We start from the raw sequence: 19,741 nt of genomic DNA, 5'->3' as shown, positions 1-19,741 counted from the left end.
CGTCGAGATTTGTAGTTATTGTGCAAGTTTCTTACTCGTATTTGATTCCGTTTCCTTTTACTATTGAGAGCTTCGATTATTCTTTTTTATCATTCATGAGGGCTAAAAAGCATTTAACTTCGCTGACGCTCATCGCCGCTCCGGTTGCTTTTTAATCCCAGAGTTCGCCATAACTCGACTCGCTGACTCGACAGCGTCTACATGCTTTTAGACAAGCGAGTCAAGCGAGTTAACCTACCCCCTGCAAGCGAGTTAACGCGACCCGCTCCGCGGCTATTTTACTCGACCCGACTGCGTATTCATGAACCCGACAACTGGTTTTTTACTCGACAGGCTTACTCGACCCGACTCTGTCGAGTCCATGTATACAGGGCTCATGATCGCTACATTCTCCCTGCGCGCCCCCTGTGACGCGTCCGCCATGAATAATGCCAGTGTTGCCTGGATTTTTGCTGGACAGCCGCCCTGAATCCCTAGCAATCCCTAGGTCGGATTGTCCCTAGTTGGGGGCACGGCGTGCCGGCGGGCCACCGCTCATCGCCCGCCAACCGCCCTGCCTGGGGTTGCCGCCGGTGCCGCGGCGGCGGTTTGGTGCCGTGGCTTTTGTTGTAGTAAACGAGGGACGGACGGGTGCGATTGAACTGACTGGTGTGCGCGCCATGAACAACCCTGGCACATCTGCTGCGGCTTCGGTACAGAAAGGTTAGTGCCCGGTCTGTGAAAAGATTTGTTTAGTTGTAGACCAAGCATGCCAATGAAGGTGCCGCCATGTTCAAATTTTAGCTGCCCCATTTGCGTACAATGTTCGTGGTTATATGCTGCCCACTTACCGTTCTTATTTGTCACATACTGCAGGGATTTGTGCCAAGGTATGCACTTACAGCACGCGCCAATTTAGCACGGTTGAAGGCGAGCACTGCACTGTCTTATGATGCTGCTAACTGGCGCTTGATGCTTTGTCTTCTCTCAACCAGATACTCACGGCACTCGTCAGTGATTAGCTGCTTAGGGCGACGAAGCTCATTTTATGCTTTTTTCGTTCTTGGCCCAGCTTCTCCATACGCTGTTCGTTTTGATCACATCCGGGTGAAATACTTGCCTATGATATCGCTCGAGCATCACTAGCTTGAAACTAGTGATACATATTGAGCACCAAAAGCTCGAAACTAGCACTGAACCTTTTACAGCCAAAAGCGGCAGCTATATGGATGATATCCTGCGTACCCTTGATGAAATTTTACCTAGTTTGCGTCGGGTACGACAAAAGGATAAGCTCTGTTGAGGCAACAGAAATGATAACGTAAATACCGTTTAGACAACTCCATTGTAGCACGGAGACCACGTAGCGGTGCTGCAAAGTAATGAACTCGCTACTGAACTCCCCTTATGTGTGTGTGTTTTTTTTCCTGTACCTTTAGTTTCTTACACTCCTTACTAGAGCCCTGCACGGGTTGGATTTTCCAGCCCCTTCCCTGGCCCACGTTTGAAGACCATCCCGGGCCCATGGTTCCAAGCCCATCGGCAATGATTACATGTCCCGGATCCGGCCTGCGCTTCCACGACGGCCCGAGCCAAACCTGCAAAGTAAGTCTGAGCAGACGCCTTAAAAATTGCTCAACTAGCACATAACAATAAATCAAGATGAGAGACAAACCTTGTAAAATATTCTTGGTAGAGAAGGGCACAGTTAAAGCACCGACAGAAGCAAAGGCTTGGTGAAGAATATTTTGATAAGACATTTTGTGTAAAGCTATCTAGCACAATGTACATTTAAAAGGTGTGGATTACGGACATTTTAACTATGACTCCTTATAAACAATTGGCTCTTGGTGCAAGTTCTTTGCTTAATCACCTACAAAAAGACTGCCCCTGGCAACTTTGCCCCAGGAACATGTGTGGGCAAGGGCAGAAAAAAAACGAAATTTACATATTCATTGAAGAAATCACTGCCACATTACCACATCTCTGTGGAGACAAAAAGCGGTAGTGTCTGTTCATTGTGCATGTATATGTTATTCAATACGTAAAGATTCCTAAAGCAATAAGCTCTTATCCTACAGCATTTATTGTAGCGTAGAGACATTCTTTTGGGGGGGAAGGGGGGGGGGCAAAGCAGACAGTCAGAATTTTTATGAACAGATGGCTGCCTGCCGAGCAGTCAATTGAAGGTCCTTGTCCAGGGGCTGTTATGAGGCTTCAAATGTCCAGCCGTTAGCGGTAACACAAAGGTTAGAAGCTACCCTCTTGCTCACTGATTGCTGAGAAATCCTAAGCTGATGGTGTTGAGTACTCCAGTAGGCACGTGCTCAGGGGTGTGAAACTCCCTATACCTCCCAGCGGCCACGAATTACAGACGCTAGCGCCAAACTCCCCATTATAGGATTATAGCGGGAGGGGGCGCGTAAAAAATGGACTTGACGGGGGAGGCCGTATAGCGGACTGGTCCAAAAAAACGGTGCGCTGAAGGGGGTGTGGGTAGGTTGCTTCAAGCAGCGCGGGTCGCGCGCTCACGTGCGCCCGTGGATTTTCTACCGCATCATCGTTCTGCCGCGGCGCGACCGGCTCGCGGCAGGAACAGTGTGATGGAAAGAAAAACCACAAGCATAGCGCTCTCGAGGGCGCAGGCGCTCGCGAGCAAGCTTACCCGACCGCAGCAAGAAATAGCACAGAGAACAGCAGATATCGTTTCTCTTTTTTATTAACTGCACGTGAAACAGAAAATTAAAAGATGCGACAAGGTATCCCTCAGACACACGCACTTTACATAGCTAACAGTTTACAGTAGTGTTCTGTGTTCTGCGCTAACATTGTAATCTTGCACGCTTGCTTTATCACTACAAAAGAACCCAGTTTGCCGGCACTGCTTCTGCCAGCATGTGTACAGTTGATATGAAATTAAATAAATGATGCACATATTCATTCTACGCATTCCATACCATCAAAGCAATGTAGAAACATGAGCAAATACCTGCGTTCTAGTTACCTAGTTTGGTATTTGATGCAAGTAATCACATGTCACTGTGCATGATTAAAAATTTACACTACCCTTCCTGGAAGAACCGTCTTCTTCGAAACGCACGTCTCTCCACAGTACATGAAGGTAACAAGTTCAACAACACGAAACACAGCGGATATCGCCGACTGTAATGGCCAGCACAATCAGCAGACGAGATGGGTCCACGGAACTGGAGGTGCACGCAGACAAGTCTCTCGTCTCACGAAGGGGCGAAGAGCCAGCAGGAATGAGATGCACAGAGTAAAAGAACCGCGACGAAAAATCGCAACTCGCTCGCATTCAAAACGAGCGGAGTCGTAACGGCTGCAGCGGTTCACGCGAGGACGAAGCAAGCCACGCAGCGCAGTCGGCGGCGCCGTCAGTGCGAGGGGAAAATTTAGGCGCGAGGGAGAAGTCCTCCTCCCAGCTTTTTCTTTCCTCCTTTCGCCCCCGCTTGGGAGAATCCGCCTTTTGCGCGAGGATGTGGCGCCATCATGCGGGAGCGGGCGGGAAACACATTGAGCGGCAGTGTAGCAGACGACGCGAAAGCGCACCATACGAAATGGCCACGCCAACGCTGGTAGAAAGCGAAAGCTTCCCCCCTTTTTTGGCCTCGGAGCGAAAAGTAGTGACAGTGATTGCAGCATATCATGTTCACGCAGTATGGGGGAAGGTAGAGCGTTTTCACAATCCACTCATAACGCACGTACACATATACTATCTTCGTATTGTAAGAGCGTGTAGTGCGGGCCGTGTTCGACGTGACAGAATGAGACGCTCTCAGCGTGCAGGTTTTCGGCAGACAGGAGAGGGTGGGGGCAGAGAGAGAGAGAGAGGGATCTCAAAGGGCAAAGCAGCCAGGGGTTTGTTGATGCTGCAGAGCTAGGTGGAATCGTCTCCTGTGACTTTGAGCGGCGCATATGCGCGGGGTGTCTTGAGTTACCGAGCACAATGCGGTCACCGCGGCGCCGGCATGGTGCAATGGGCGTCGCTTCCTCCTCGCGTCATCTACAACCGTGCAGCTATAGGATTTCATCCACGAAGATCGGCAGAGGGGCACATATACACACCCCGTGAAAAGGGCATTGTCCCGGCCGGAATGCACACCTGCAGGAAACGCGCTGCATGTTTCTGGCAATGGATGATTCAGAGCTGTAGCCAGTTTCTGGCCTCAGGAGTCAGAACAGATGTGATCGCAGTGGTGAAAAGGTTCTCGGTGCGCAGAGAATGGTCATTCTGTTGTGAAAGGATCTCCAACGTTCATTTCTGCCTCCGCCACGATTTCTGCAGAATCAACAACTTGGTGACACATGTGAATCTCCTACATATCGGATGCGCATCTCGGTCAGGAACCAACCCTGTTCTACGTCCAGAGGGATCCACTCTGCAAGTGAACGAGCATGAACCCTCCAGGAGACTCATTTATTGTGCCGGGTGGTTTCCTTGCCGTTGCAAACGGTTGGACGTAGACGACGATTATCAAGCTCCCTAACGAAGTGCATCTGATTGCGTACACCAAAGGAACAAAATCTGGATGCTTTGGCGTGCACGAAGGCGAGCCTTTAATTTAAAAAAAAAAAATACTGTGCGTTGTGCAAGAGTGTCAAGTGCGTCATATGCGCCGAGCGGCAAAAACACAGATACTACAGGTATGTATGCATCTAAACAAAATATGCATAATGAAAAGTACCTACTGGAATTTTCGCCCGGGCTGTAGCGCACCAGGGATAGCTGCAATGAGGATTTTTTCGGTGCGTGATTGCTTTAGTTGCGCCGGGGCCTGAAGGTGATGTATTTTGTCCTTTCTTTTCTTTATGTGCGAAAGGGCTAGGTAGCTTAGATATCACAGGCGGCTCTGTGCGCTAGGCCGTAATATTTAGCATGTTTTATCGTGACTGCCTAACAAGAAAAAAAACACGGCGTTTTAATGCACTGCCGTTCGCGAGCCTCATGACCAGCTCAACCACTCGGCTCGCGAACGGCGGTGCATCACAACAAACGCCCAATTTTTCTTTTCTTTTTAGTCAGGCGGCAGTCGCGATAAAACATGCTAAATATTACGGTCTAGCGCACACAGCCACCTGATATATGCGCTACCCGGCCCCTTCGCACATAAAGAAAACAAACGACAAAATACATCGCCATCAGACGCGCCGAACAAATGCTCATTGCGGCTATCACTGGTGGGTTACAGGCTTGGTGCAAACTCCGGTAGATACTTTTCATTATGCACATTTCCCTTAGATGCATACATACCTGTAACGAAGTGTTTTTTGCACAGTCGAGAGTACGCAGTCGGTTGCTAAGGTCGGCCATTCGCATCTTGACACTTGGTGGCCCTAATTGTAGCTTCACGTCGTTGTTGGCCGCGGCTCGGCGAAGGAAACCTGAAAAACCGCGTCTTGCATCTTGGCGCGCTTAGAGAGTGTGGCAACCGTACGCGGCAGATGTGGTTGGCATCGCTTTGCCAAGCCTGTGACGGCCACCGTGCCGCCCGGTGCCGCCAGCCCCCATGCACTGGCGGCGCCGAGAAACGCCGTCGACGCCGCTCAATGTGTTTCCATCGGTCGCCGCTACGACTTCGCGCATGCGCAGAAAACTCGCGCAAAAGGCGGATTAGACGGGACGGAAGTGCCCCTGACTTTCCGCGGCCTGACGTGCTTATGCAAACGGGCTGTGTCATGCATGACAGGTCACAGCACTTCATAACACCTCCATTGTAGTACAGTTCGCTATCGAGTTTTGAGCCTTTTCTTTCTAACTTTTTTCACTTGTGTCATTGAATGCAGCCCGGCATGTTCGTACTAAATTACTTGGACAAAACACAGATGGGCACTGATTAAACTCTGTTTACAAATGAGCTTTCTCTCATTCTCTGTCAACATATGTACTAGTAGTGGTTTATTCATAAACCACTGGAATGATTTTAGTGCTGGAATTCCATCTCCAAAAGAAGCCATACACAGCTTTACCCAGCCTGGCCTGGTTCCGCCACTTCAAGCTGCAAGCCCAGGCCTGCATGTCAAGCCTGAGCCAGGTCCAGACCCATAAAAACGGCAATTTTCCAGCCCGGCCCAGGTTTTCGGGCTGCCTGAATTCATGCTCTGCTCCATATACTGTTGAAATTATTTGCCGAGAATAAGTTCTCAGCAGGCAGTACTTTGGTAATCTTTGTTAGGAAGAAATTACATGCCATAATTTTTTTGCCCTGGAAACTTGGGTGATATCTGGATTACACGACTACCTCAAAAATATCACCCAGACGTGTCCCTTGCCTGCAGTCGCTTGCTGTACAAACAGCATTGCAATTTATTTGCTGACACTATGGCGCATGTAGTGCGAAACAAAAGGAGGTCATTATTTGCTAAAAGATGATTGTGAAAGTATGAAAAATTTCAGTCACTGCTATTTTCATGGGAAAATGTCGCATGGCCTTGTATAGCCAATTAGGGCCAATTGATGAGAAATTTTTGCTTAAGATTTCTGCCAGCAGAGTAGGCACTGCTGTCATTTCTAATAGCTATTTCATTTGCAGCGGCACCAACATGTTCTGTTGTCTGTGTTTTGTGCACCCATATTCTGTTCGTTGCTTTAAAACATTTCTGGGTAAGTGCAGTCGAGACCGCGAGCATAGTGTTGGGCGAATTCACCAGGCGGCATGACAAAAGGAGGCAGTGTGGTGTAGAGGAATCCACTTGTGCTTGTGACAGAGACTGCAACCATGCCAGACAGGTTGCCAAGACATCGAACGAGAAGCCAGACTAGCCTATTGCTGAGCTTACCAAATGCGGAATCAAGCCAAGACTGAAGCGGCAGCTACAAATGCGGCACCGGCCGATGGCTAATGCTCTTGACTTGGTTCAAAGAGAGCTGAACCTCTACAATTTTTAATATTTCATAACAAAGGCTTCAAGGATTTGCCTCAAGTGATTCCAGTAGCCCTGCATGCACAAACCTTTGTCACGGATACACCTGCAAGAGACAAATAGTGGCGCGTAATTGCTCCAAGCGATGTTCTCTTTGTTTTCCTTTTTAACTTGATACCATGAAAAGCACCCTGTGTAGCAGCACCTGCTGACTTGGTCATGTCATGTGGCCTTGTGATGTCACACAACCTGACGGACAGTCATTGCAGTGCTGCGTCACCTTCCTGCCACTTGCCAGATACATGCCCATAATTTTTCATGGATGCCAGATTTTCTGCAGTATGGGACCCATCAGAATATTTTTTGTTGCCAGAATCCAATAGTGCAGTGTTTCGTGACTTTTTTGTCGCTTGTCCGGCAGCAAGAAACATTTATTGCCCAGATATTTCGATTTGAAGTTGCAGAGGTCTTTTTTCCTTCCAAGGGATTTAGACTTGGGAAAAATACCTTATGTGGTGTACTCTAGCGTCGCTGCCCTGCAGATGGCAAACTGATGTGCCAGTAAGGTCTGTGCATGCACGCTGGGACAGCAGAAAATACAGAAATAGAAATATTACGAGATAGTTTGGCAGACTCCTATGCTTATCATAGATATGAGACATCGGTGACACTATCAACAGCCAGCAAAAGCATTCAGCACACTTGGGATGCAATTTTTTAGCGGTGAGTGAAAAATATGTGTAAAAAATGCAATTGCACTACACAAGTAATGTAATGCGAGAGGTCTCAGCTGTTCGTGTGGCGCAATGGCTAAGACATTCAGTTAAAACTCCAAAGGACTTAGGATTAAATCCCGTTCGAGGCTGGTTTTTTTTATTTATTTATTTATTTATTTTTTGTCGCTTTTTTTTTTTTTCCTTAAGCACCCATGCCATTTTAAATCTTACTTTTTCCAGCCTTTCTTTTCTTTCCCAGCTCCACTCGGGTCAGTGCAGGTTTATTCTGCCCAGTAAGTTATAACTTATGGTAATCCTGTGTGCATTTCATACCAGATTTTTCAATAGAGAAGCGCTTACTGAGGCATGAACTTCATCAGAGGAAAACTGCTGCTCCGCACTTGTAAACCAAAGCATGTATATTAAAAATGAAACCATGTGGGCATGCCAAATGCATAGCTGTGACTTCAAAGAACCAAAACATACCAAAACAAAACTGACTGCCTGTGGCACTGCCAAGCGCAAATTTTTTTTTGGCTTCCAATATTTAGCCTGTCTTTTTGCCATTTTTGAAACAAAAGTTAACAATTCAAACATGCAACAATAATACATGTTAGGCAGCCTCCGGGATCCCTTGCATGTCATTGTGCATGCATTTGCGATTTCTGTATTTCTGCAATGCCTGCATTTCTGTTCTCTTTTTTCTACCTTATAAGAGTTTTGTTTTCAGCGAAAGTGGTGTTTTTGTGATTAGGAGCCAGTATACCATCGCTGCAAGCTTACTTTTTCTTGCACCTGAAAACTTCAAACACAAATTGAGAACCTGTAATTTCTCTTTTTTTTTTGCTCACTGCGTGTTCTTTGCGAATGATGAATTTGACCACTTGCTTCACGAGGGAAGGCTCGAGGACGTTGAAGCTACTTTGATTGCCCGTCACTAGGCACAGTTATACACTGGGTGCATGAGGCATTTGAGGTTACTACTCCTTATCGCCATAGACACCAGCAGGCTCAGCATATGTATCTAGGCATGCGGCTTCTTGTTAGTTGACCCCTTATCATTTATACTGCGCAGTTTGTTGAATAATGGAAGCATACAAGTTGACGCAGGAAATGAAACACCATGCAGTCCTCATCGCACTGGCCGCGCGCCACAGCGACTTGGAAATTGCCAACTTTCTGAATGTAGCAAAGTCTTTCGTTAACAAGGTGCGAACAGAACTGATGTGCTGTGACGGTGACGTGGCATCTGTGGCGAAAAGGAAAAAGCACACTCAGTGGTCAGACGTCGTCAGAACACCTGATTTTCTTCAGAGGCTGCAAGTCATCGTGAGTGACAACCCAGAGAAGTCAATGCGGGCCATTGCAAAGGAGCTCGATGTCGCAGAGTCAGCTGTCAGGCTTGCTGTGCACGAGGACGTGAGGTACCATTTCTGTGTCATGAGGAGGGCGCAATTTTTTTCTGGTAAAGCTCGGAAGAATAGTCTGCTCTGGTCCAAGCGCTTGCTAGGCAAGCTGAAGAGCCTGGAATGCTTTTTTTTCTTTCAGATAAGAAGAACTTCGATCAAGACCAAAAAGCTAATTGCCATAATGAAATATGGCTTTACGGAAGCGCTAATGAGGTGCTGACAGCATTGCACACAAAAATTCTGTCTGTGATGGTGTCAGTAGCCGTCAGCAACAAGGGTGATGTCATGCTGCCGCACTGTTTTGCAGAAGGACTCCGCGTTAATGCTGCCGAGTACGCAGAGGTGCTTGCCACCGTTGTGAAGGCCTGGACTGATACTGTTTTGAAAAAAAAACCTCGTGTCTTTCAGCAACATTCGGCTCTCGCCCACACCGCCTGCGTCACCCACGAGTGGCTGGCCAACAACTTCCAATAGGGAACCAAAGCTGGAGTTTGCTCCGCGACGCCAGCGCTCGGTTTACAGCGGAGCGGAGAGGAACTACAAAACCTACGCGCATCCGCGCCCGCGCTGCGCGTGGCTGTCTGCGGAGTCTGCGCAGCCCGCTCGCTCGGGAGCGCGTGCTACATTCAGCCGCGCGTGCACGCGGAGCGGGAGAAGGAGAGTGAGGACGAGGGGGGTTGGTGGCGCGTTCTCGCGCGCAAAGCCGGCGCTCTTTGCCAGTGGGATTTCTTAATTTTGCTTTTTTCTGTGCCCCGGCTGACATAGAGGCTGGCTGGAGGCATGTTTTTTATCGGTGCTTTTGAAAGCAAGAAATTATGATTAATTGATCGCCAGACATTGTTTTCAAAGAGCGCTTGTTGGCAGGCTCAGACATACATAAAAAAAAAAAAGAACGCGAATTCGCTGCTTGGAGGCCGGAGGTACACGACAGGTATCTTGAAGGACTTGAGGCGGCACCTCTTGATGCCTCTGTCCATGTTCACAGAATGAAGGGTCCAGCCTTCGAGTGCTCCTTCCTTTCCCTTTGTAACTGGTCACTTGAAAGGGGCCTATTCAGCTCTTTGGGGACAAAAGTTTTAGGCAGTGCTGCCGGCGCCATGGGGCCTGTTTTCGGCGCGTTTAGGATGCGTTCCCTACAAAGGCACAAAGCATGCCGCCTTACCCTTTGGTTCCTGCCGACACCGGCCAGGGGAAGTTCACTGCTGCAGCGCTGCCATCCGAAATCAATGACCTAGCTACCGTTAACGATGAGGGGTTTCTTAACGACCTGGGTCATTCCCCAGAAGCCGAGGCATGCCATTTTTGCGGCAGTTTCCTCTCCACGAGACGAACAGCGAGGAAATGTCTGACGACTTTCCATGCAGACGGGGACATCTCTCCACGGAAATCTTTGTCTTCTTAATTCCACTGTTACGCTGCGCAATTCCTAGTTCAGTTATCTCCTATAGCGAACGCCCAGTTTTGAGCTCCCGAAGCAGGATCGCGTATGAGGATAGGATGATTGACGTAAAGTGATCGCATTAATGACGAATATCTGTTTCTTGAGGCCGACCCGGTTCCACGATGGCTGCTTCAGCACCGCCAGTTAGAGAAGTATGACACACGAGCGGTACGAGAAATCCCCCCCCCCCCAAAAAAAAAAAAAGAAAAAAGAAAAAAAGAAAGGCCCACAACCATCCCATTACCGTTTCCACACAAGCTTCGCGAAAAAAGTGCGCCGTCATTATTTTCCTTCTAGTTCTTTTCTTTCTTTTTTCTTCCCCCCCTCATTGTTAGAGCGCGACGGTGGCCACAATGCGGCCGGAGGAGGAGAGAAACAACCGAGCGCGCGCGCGCAAACACATGCTGGAGAGCAGCGCGGAGCAGACGACGCGGCCGGGCTGCGCGTAGATTTTGACGGGGTCTCCATGGAGGGCGCTGACGCACAGAGCGGCGCAGCGCCCCCTGGCCCAGGTTTTCTCCCCTATAACCACATCACTCCCAACTTGTGGCCTCCTAGTTGTCCAGATTTGAATCCACTCGGCATCGTTGAGAGAGAAGCGGACAAAAGGCCACATAATACAAAAAGCTCTGAAGGTCGCCACTGCGAACTCAATGGGCAGTACCTCTAAGAACCACCTGATCCGTGCATGCAGCCACTTCCGAAGCCGAATTGAATTGGTTATTGCTGCAAGTGGCGCATTCGTTGAGTAATGTGAAAATAAACAGTAAGAGAAATATCTCCTAAAGTTTGGTGAAAATATATATCTGCTGGAGATATTCTCTGCCTGAAGCCAACATTGCATCCTCAAATGCCTCGCGCACCCGGTATATTGCAAGATATGTGGCTCGAAAGTTCTGGCACAAATCAAAATGCAGTACTTATTCTGTATCTAATTTTGAGCAAATTATGTGTGCGAAAAAGAAAACGAATTCATCTCAAATTTTGACCACCGAGGTCTTCTTTATACGTCTGCAGAGCTTGCAAAGCTCGTAAACACGCTGGAAAATTCGATTTTTTTAAAATTATTTATTTCATTTCAATAATTGAGATTAAGACAAGCAGCATTCATAATTTTGCTATGTTTTTGAAAAGCCCAGAGGTTCCCGAGCCTGGATATTCTGCCCATGACAAAAAAATTACTCTTCCAGATGAGGTTCTGTTTTTATGTGACGTCACTAAACTAAGAGCAGAGCTCTAAACCAGAGCAGATAATGCACCTGAAGGTGAGGAGATGGAAAAAATTATGTTCTAGGGCTCTATTTAATGACTCTGCCCGCATCTTGTGTATTTTCAAATTTAGCAGCTTAATTCATTCACGTGCTCGTAGTTCAGTGTATTTCAGTGACATTTTCATATAATTCTGTAGTGTTTCTTATGTTGGTACCATATGCTTGAACTATATTCACTTAAAGGGCATGACAGCTAAAATTTGAGCATAAACTGATTATTGCATTTCACTCCGTTCACGTTGATTATAAATCCTCGAATTTGAGATTTCAGTGCAGTAGATAGTTTAAAATGAATTTTTATTATTAATAGCGAAAGCAGCTTTATGGTTTGGCAACCTTGGGCGCTGACGTCGCACGATATCATCCCCATATTTTCTGCTATTCATAGTGACTGCGGCACTCTTGCATGCATGCCGTGGATTGTGGTCACTAAGAGCCTTTTTCTTTCTTCAGCAAAAATATTTCATTCGCATATTATTTTTACTTTGGCAAGCCTTCACTATAGTGTGCAACCTTAGCGATCCTTGGACTTGTTTTGGGCTTCGTCTAGAGATTGTCGAGAAAGCCAAAATAGATGTGCTCATGCTGTATTATTTAAGCATACAATTTGAAGCACATTATTTTTATGTTTTGAGAGTTAGCTTGTTTAGCAACAAGCGCTCCCATATATAAAAAGGCACATGTCCAACATTTCCTTCCTGGTCTTAAATCGGCCACCACTCAGCAACACAGTTGATATGAATCGAAGTTCGGTTTACATCCGGCTTCTGTTTTGGTGAGCAGTCAAGGTCGACAAGTCTCGTTCTGAACGAGGCCAATTTGGGAAAGCGACCCACGGGTTGCCTTTGCAAGTGTGAACATCGGTCAATCTGAGCGGTTCCTTAATCGCACACCCTTTGCAATCCTTAATCGTGAATGGGCCTTTAAACTGCACGCTGGTGACATGTTGTTTACAGTCAGTCCGCAGTAAAACGTCTTCAGAACACAGCGGGCCTGTTTGTAAGCAGCACAATTTCTGCTGCCAAGAAGGGTAGAAAGGCCTTTATGACTTATTGGAGATTTAATTGACCACATGCTCTGAAGTTTCTTCAAAAAGTCGATATTTCTGCTATAAAACATTAACATTTCTGCTCCATAGCTGTTTCAGAACGTCTGTCCTGCTTTCTGCTCCATTTAGCTGCTCCAAAAAGCATATTTGCTTGCTCCAAGAGCTGCTCTAGACACCTATTTTGGCCACGCACATATGGTACTGCTTTTCACGAGCCCCTGTCCAAAAGTGCTGGAAGAAGACAATAACGATGCTATTTTGGGGCCTATTTCATGCAAGTTCAGCACTCAGACTTCGACTACCTTGAAGGAAAGTCATCCTTGCTGCTTAGAGTGTTCAAACGTGGACTAGCCTCCCTTGCGCTTTATAATGGCGTTCGCACCCTGACCGCCTACTTACTTGTCCCTGTGGGCATTCTCGATGAAATCCTACAGGCCCCTCATGATGAGCCCACAGCTGGGCGTCTTAACTTTATTTTACTCTCAGTCGCATTCAGGTTAAATAACATGGGCCCATATTGGTCTCGTCTATCTGCTAATCTCACGCACTATGTCAGGAGTTGCTGCGACTGCTGACGACACCGAACACTGCTAACAAGACTGCAGGATATACAACCAAACCAATCACTTGCGAGGCCATTCCAACAGATCGGCATGGACTTACCAGGTCATTTCCCGACATTGAAATCTAGCAACAAGTGGATAATACTAGCAACTGACTACCTGACTCGCAACACCGAAGCAAAGGGCCAAAGGCTTCTTCAGACTAATTATCGTTGTAGAAAGCGAGAAGCACATCATAATATCCGTCGTGTAAAAAACCCACTTCTCGTTGTCCGTGGCATTGTCCTCCTTGCATGCATTAGCAGTCAGTCGGCCTGAAAGTTAAGCCGATGTTACTAGTTTCTCGTTTTAATGTCAGCACAGTAGCCCACCACGCTGTTGCTGCCGGCTAGAAGCGGAGAAGCAGGTCAACTCCATTCCACCTTGTGTATGGCAGGGAGCCCGAAAATTCCGAGAGCACTGTGGAATCTACACTGCAGAAGTGCGAAAGGCTGAGCGTTGCTGGTGCACACGGTGCATCACGTTTGCTCTCATTATCATTATCAACTAAATGCACCGTTATCATTGCTAATGTCGTCATTGTCATATCACTAATTGCAGCGTCATTGTCAGCGCTACTATCGTCGCATGTGAGACAACCGCTGTAGTGATGTCGGCACCTTGGCAATGGGAGATTCTCCTCCACCGGGCGGGCCCCGATGCGCCCACTTGAAGCCCATATACAACAGCCGTGTTTCTCCGGAGACAGAGCACCGGGACGGTAGGAATGCATCGCTCTCCGGTTTCGCATGTGTCTGCAAAGAGCGGAACTTCTCGGAAGAAACAGCCAGACTAAACATTGCTAACGGCGGGCAATACCCCCGCGGGGAGAGGCGATGATCTCGGCTGTCTGCCGCGTGAAAGTAAAGCGTACGCGAGTGACACGGCTCGTAAAACAGAGAGATGGAGCGCTGCACGTCGGGGGGCTACGCTCTGGCGGGGAGGCAACTCGAGTTAGAACGGAGCCGCGTCTGTGAGCAGTCGCTTGGTTTGAAGCTCCCGCGGTCGCCCGAGGGCTCCGCATATTTTACGGGCAGTCGTGCGCGCCTGGCCCGATTTTTAACGGCTTGCGAGCCGTGAGTGTACCGTGCGCGGTACTACTAGTACGTTGCGGCGTACTGCGTAACAGTTAGTCTTTTGTGTGTGTGTTGTATTATGTCCAAGGCAACCAAATACACGCCTGTTGTGCTATCTTGAACGGCACCGTCTGCTGAGTACCTTCTTGGAAGCCGCTCTCATCCACGAGCGGACACCCAAGCACAGAAGAGAACATTACTACCGCCAAGCTTGCCTTGCAGCGCCGGCTGAGCACTTTGCCATAGATGGTCCAGCGAGGCATACAAGTACATCGTACTCAAGTGCTCCAACACCAGATGGATGCTTTGAACGCGAAGGTTGGCAGAGGAGTACGGAATTCCATAAGCCGGGCTGTTGGAGATATTCCAGCTTGCGTGGAGAGAGCAGATCCATAACCAGGTTTGAGAAGCAGAAATGAAGAGATGGCACAGCGAAGCACGGGCAATGTCATCCCTGGCGGTGGACTCCAGCACAAAACACACGATCGATAATGAGAACATCTATGACAACACACGAGACAGCGGACGGCAGCGGGTTACTCTGCGAGGCACGGAGTGGTTTTCTGCGCACAAGTGGTCCAAGTGCGACGCAGCCGATAAAACCATACAGCATGTTGTGATCGAGTGCCCGAAACTGTGGCCCTCCCCCCCTACAACTGCGACATCAGCACTGATGGAGACTCCTTCGACAGCACTTGGTCTGCAGTCGATGTCACCACCCAAAGAGCACACCCTGGGTAGGGCAGTAGAGGTGACAAAGCACCGCCTTGACTGGTGGCGTAAACGAGAAGATTGTTGAAGGACTGACCCCTTCTTTTCCTTCTTTTCTTTTTTCTGGACTTTTGGCCAATGCACAGCAGTTGGTATAGTTTTTGTTCTTTCTCTACTCCTTTATTTATTGGCCTAATGAAGAACTCTGTGATCCCTCACTACAAAGGAGAGTGGCCGCATCAGCATCATGCAGACAAGGAGAATTATAATGTGTTTTAACTCATCCTCACGATAGACAAGGGCCCGCCGGGGTGGCGCAGTGGTTACGGCGCTCGACTACTGTTCCCAAGAATGCGGGATCGTAACCGGGCTTCGGCGGCCGCTTTTCGATGGAGACGAAAGCAAGGCGCCTGTGTTCTATGCGATGTCAGTGCACGTTAAAGACCCCCGGTGGTCGAAATTTCCGGAGTCCTCCACTACGGCACCTATCATAGCCTGAGTCTGTTTGGGATGTTAAACCCCGCAAACCAAACCAAATCACTGTAGAAAAGATTTATGTGCAGTTCACGATCCCGGGCGTGGCGCAGTTGGTTAAAGCTTAGGCTGGCGATGCGAGGGATGCAGGTTCGATTCCCGGTGGATGCAGGATTTTTATCTTTCCGATGACATTAGTTTCGGTTTCAGGTGATGTCATTTGATTGAAAGCTATATTGTGACCGAACGAACGCAGACAGTATGAGCCATTAAAGCGCAGCTGCATCACTTTTTGAGAATTCTGCGACATTAAAGAATTTGACTCTTCATAAGCTGTCGGTAATGCTTGCAAAGTGTTTGTGTGCTATCTTTAAAACTGATGAAGTAATCAACGATTACAATTCGAGCTTCTCCTCACAGCACTGAAGGACTGTGTAGAAGCTTGATATCACGGACGGTAATATTTTTTCTTTTCGTTACCTTCGCCCACATCGTGCGGTGCCTTTTTTAATGCCATCAAACAGTGTTTCTGGGCCTTCAATTTTGGTAGCCTTGTTTTTACTTCTTCCAACCAAGCCATTCTATGCGGGAAACATACCGGTGCCATCAATGATGTCATCATGTGCACCCCATGCGTCGCTGTGTGGTGAGGAGAAGCTTGATAGCTGAAGCGGTTTAAATTGCTATTTGCGCCATTGTTTGAAATGCTAGCGCGAAGATATCTTGCATGCTTAACCTGGAACCTGTAATCATTTGATTCCTTGAAACTCATCAAAATCTACAACCGGTGCAGTTTCCCTTTAAAGGCTTTTGCCTTAATACAGCGCTCAATGTCATGCTGATGCCACATGTAACGGAAAAGGACAGCCTCAGTGTCACTGCCTACCTTCAGCGTGCAGAAGCAGCCCGACGACTCGCCCAGCTGCGCATAAAAAGCCAGCAAGGCACCAATGCCTAACGTAACCTACAATGACAATGAAAATTACGAGCCAGCAGACCGACTCTAGGTTTGGATGCTGAATCACCATCGTGGATTTAATGAAAACCATAAATTTTATGCTGCTGTTTCCGCAAATCAAGTTCACTCATCTAGATGAAATGGGCTATGGAATTGTCCCCAGATGCTGCTGACAGGACCCCAGGGGTGATACATGTCCAAAAATTGTATGTTGTGTGCCTAAAGCCCTATTATAACTGATGGGCACTGTGTTTATATTTTGCTTGATGTTTATTTTTGCCTACCTTTCTATTCAATGTAGAGCATTGGGCCGATGCTTCTTTGAGGGGGAAGTCATACCGCAAAGCTTTGTTTTTTTTTTTTCACGCTTTATGCCACCTGGACGCAGCTTTTACTTTTTTTTGTTGTACAATGATGATGCACAGAGATTTACCTCGAATAATTGCCACAACACAACACTGCTTCTACATTGTTCTTGATCATTGTACTTGGCAGGTTTACCTCTGTTTCCTTGTTGCCTTTAAACTCAGCACTGGGCATTCTGTTGTTCGATGACCAGTGCCTTTGTCGTGATTGGCACCTTGCTGCAACGAAATAAACTCTGAAAGTGAATCCAGTGTGCAGATAATGCTGTCAGAGTACTGAGTTCTTTTTGGCTGATAGTAAATGATGGAATAAGAACACATGGTTGCAAAGAGCATATGTAGGCTCTTGAAGAAGTTACCTGTGCTCCTTCTGCCATTAGCTTGTTAATCGGTGTGATGAACCACTAGTTTAAGAAACACTATCACCAACCACATTATTTATTAAAACCCAACGTTTCGCGACCAACTCGGTTCCTTCCTCAGGGGCGACTAAAGTTTGAGGCCTGCAGTAGTAGGCAGCGGCCTATGCATAGCCGATCTGAAGAAGAATGGCTATACACGCGCCTTTATTCCAATGTGCTTCCCACCGTCGAGCTAGCAGGACAAGAGGGTCGGTCAGCACGCAAACGACGAAGCGCCCTCGCATTGTGCTCCCATATGTGGCGGGCACCAGTGAGGCGTTTGCACGCATCCTGCGCAAACACGTCTGTGTGTCGCACAAACCTACCTCAACAGTCTGCCGTTTTCTGCCGCAACCAAAAGACCATATTCCCAGAGAAAAATAACCAGGCGTTACTTATAAAATCTCGTGCTCTGCCTCGTATATCGGCGAAACAAAAAATCTCTGTCTGCGCATATTGCAGCACAAAAACGACGCCCGGCAATTGAACTCGAAAAGCAACCCCCCTCGCCGAGCACTGCGAATGCGCCGACCACAAAATCGCCTTTGACGAGGTGAACATACTTGATGTGGAGACCAATCCTTTCAAAAGATGTCATGTCTTTTTTCGGTTCATCCGGCTGACAGCTGCAGCAGTGAACAAGAATCCGGGGATGCTACCCTGGCTCTGCTACACAATTGGACATCGCCACGTGTGCCTGCTACTGCGGGCCTCGAACTTTAGTCGCCCCTGAGGAAGGGACTGAGTTGGACCTGAAACGTCGGGTTCTAATAAAAAATTTGGTTGGTGATGGTGTTTCTTAAACTTTTGTTTCAAGTACCCAACCAGGCGGAGTTACACCAAAGATGTTCTCGTTCAAGTCAATGAACCAATAGGAAAAGCTTTAGGCCTTTCCAGTGACAGGCATCGTAAAGAACCAATGAGTGCGGAGGACAAGTCTATTTTCCATGTTTGAGCCCTGTCAGAGCCTCTATGAAGGCACACAAAGGACCACTTGATAAGAAGTTATCTAGCTCATTTTGGATATGTTGACATTCATCCAGCAGTAGTTATGGCTGAATGCATGGCAGTGTAGCCTAGCCTCTGAAATCTGCTTCCAAAAATTGATTTCAACATGCGCAGTTTACTTGTGCAATCCGCTGGTGTTGGCAATACCTGTATTTTTTTTTTGTATTTTGTATTTTCCAGTCTACAAGAGTTCTGTTTCTTGCTGTCTTTTTTTGAGACTCACTTGGAAAATCTTTCTTTTTGCAGAGTTCAAAGCCTGGAAGGACCATATGGAAATCTGTGAAGTGGCTCATTTTGTTAGTGGCAGGAATGGCTCATCTGCATACCATGCAGGGTTTTGCAAATGCACATCTGTTTGTTAGCAGACTTTGAAAAATATGAGGGCTAAGGAACCTGTTCCACATCATGTTCAAAATAGGCTGTACTTATATGCCTAAGCTGCTTCTGACATTGCCATGGTGCTTTTGATTTTGTATACAAATGCTATCTGAATAAAAGGTGCCTACGTATTTTGTATGTTTAATGACATTGTTAATGATGGTCCCCAAGATACACAGCATTTAATTGATGCTAATCATATGAAGTTAGCTGCACGTTAACCCTGTAACCACCAAGTCAGTCAGTTCAGGCGTTCAGTCGTGTCCGACTCTTCGTGACCCTATGGACCATGTCACGCCACGCTTTCCGGTCTCTCACTATCTTCTTAACATCACATAGCTTCATCTGCAATGCCTCGAAAATGCCATCTAACCATCGCGTTCGCTGCCTACCCCTTCTCCGGCGACCCTCAACCTTTCCCAACATCAAATCTTTCTCCAGCGACTCCTCTCTTCTCATCAGATGACCAAAGTAGCTGAGCTTTAACTTTAGAATTTGACCCTCCAATGAGCAGTCAGGGTTTATGGTCGACAATATCGACTGATTTGATCTTCTGGCAGTCCAAGGAACTCCTAAGAGTCTTCGCCAGCACCACAATTCAAACGCGTCAATTCTTCGGCGGTCAGCCTTTTTCACAGTCCAACTCTCGCATCCATACATCACAACTGGAAAGACCATAGCACGGGTTAACTCCCAAAAAACATACTAACATCGCCAGGTTTAGTTGTAATGTTTTTCATACCATTCTAATTCTAAAAAGTTTCCTTCATTAGTAAAGCATGCTGTCACTTCGCCATCTTTTCTTTTTTTTCTTCTTCTTTTACCACTTTATGCACATCGCAAACGGGGTCAGAGTAACTGTCAGGTACAAATACTAGATTGTCAGCGAAGCTGCTGCCTGAACTCTTTACGAAAGAGCTCTTTTTTGTTGAGGCATCACCGCCACCGGCACTCTTTGTGTGTGGCACTATCATAAAATGACTTTTGTCATGCCAAAAATGTGTGCTAAAGACTGAAATGCG

The 19,741-nt window shown here is 47.4% G+C and overlaps 1 long non-coding RNA gene across 1 annotated transcript; it reads left to right on the top strand.

The window, feature by feature from the left end:
• Positions 1 to 618: 618 nt before the first annotated feature.
• Positions 619 to 19,282, top strand: LOC146177709 (uncharacterized). Its single transcript, XR_014701077.1, has 3 exons — positions 619 to 702; positions 1,419 to 1,584; positions 18,588 to 19,282. It is a non-coding gene; the product is annotated as an uncharacterized LOC146177709 (long non-coding RNA).
• The last annotated feature ends 459 nt before the right edge of the window (positions 19,283 to 19,741 follow it).

This window comes from Amblyomma maculatum, chromosome 10 (assembly GCF_055883805.1).
Source record: "Amblyomma maculatum isolate TAMU_Amacu chromosome 10, ASM5588380v1, whole genome shotgun sequence".
In the NCBI taxonomy this organism is placed as follows: domain Eukaryota; kingdom Metazoa; phylum Arthropoda; class Arachnida; order Ixodida; family Ixodidae; genus Amblyomma; species Amblyomma maculatum.
The sequence above is the reverse complement of the archived record's forward strand: the minus strand, read 5'-3'. Positions and strand labels throughout refer to the sequence as shown.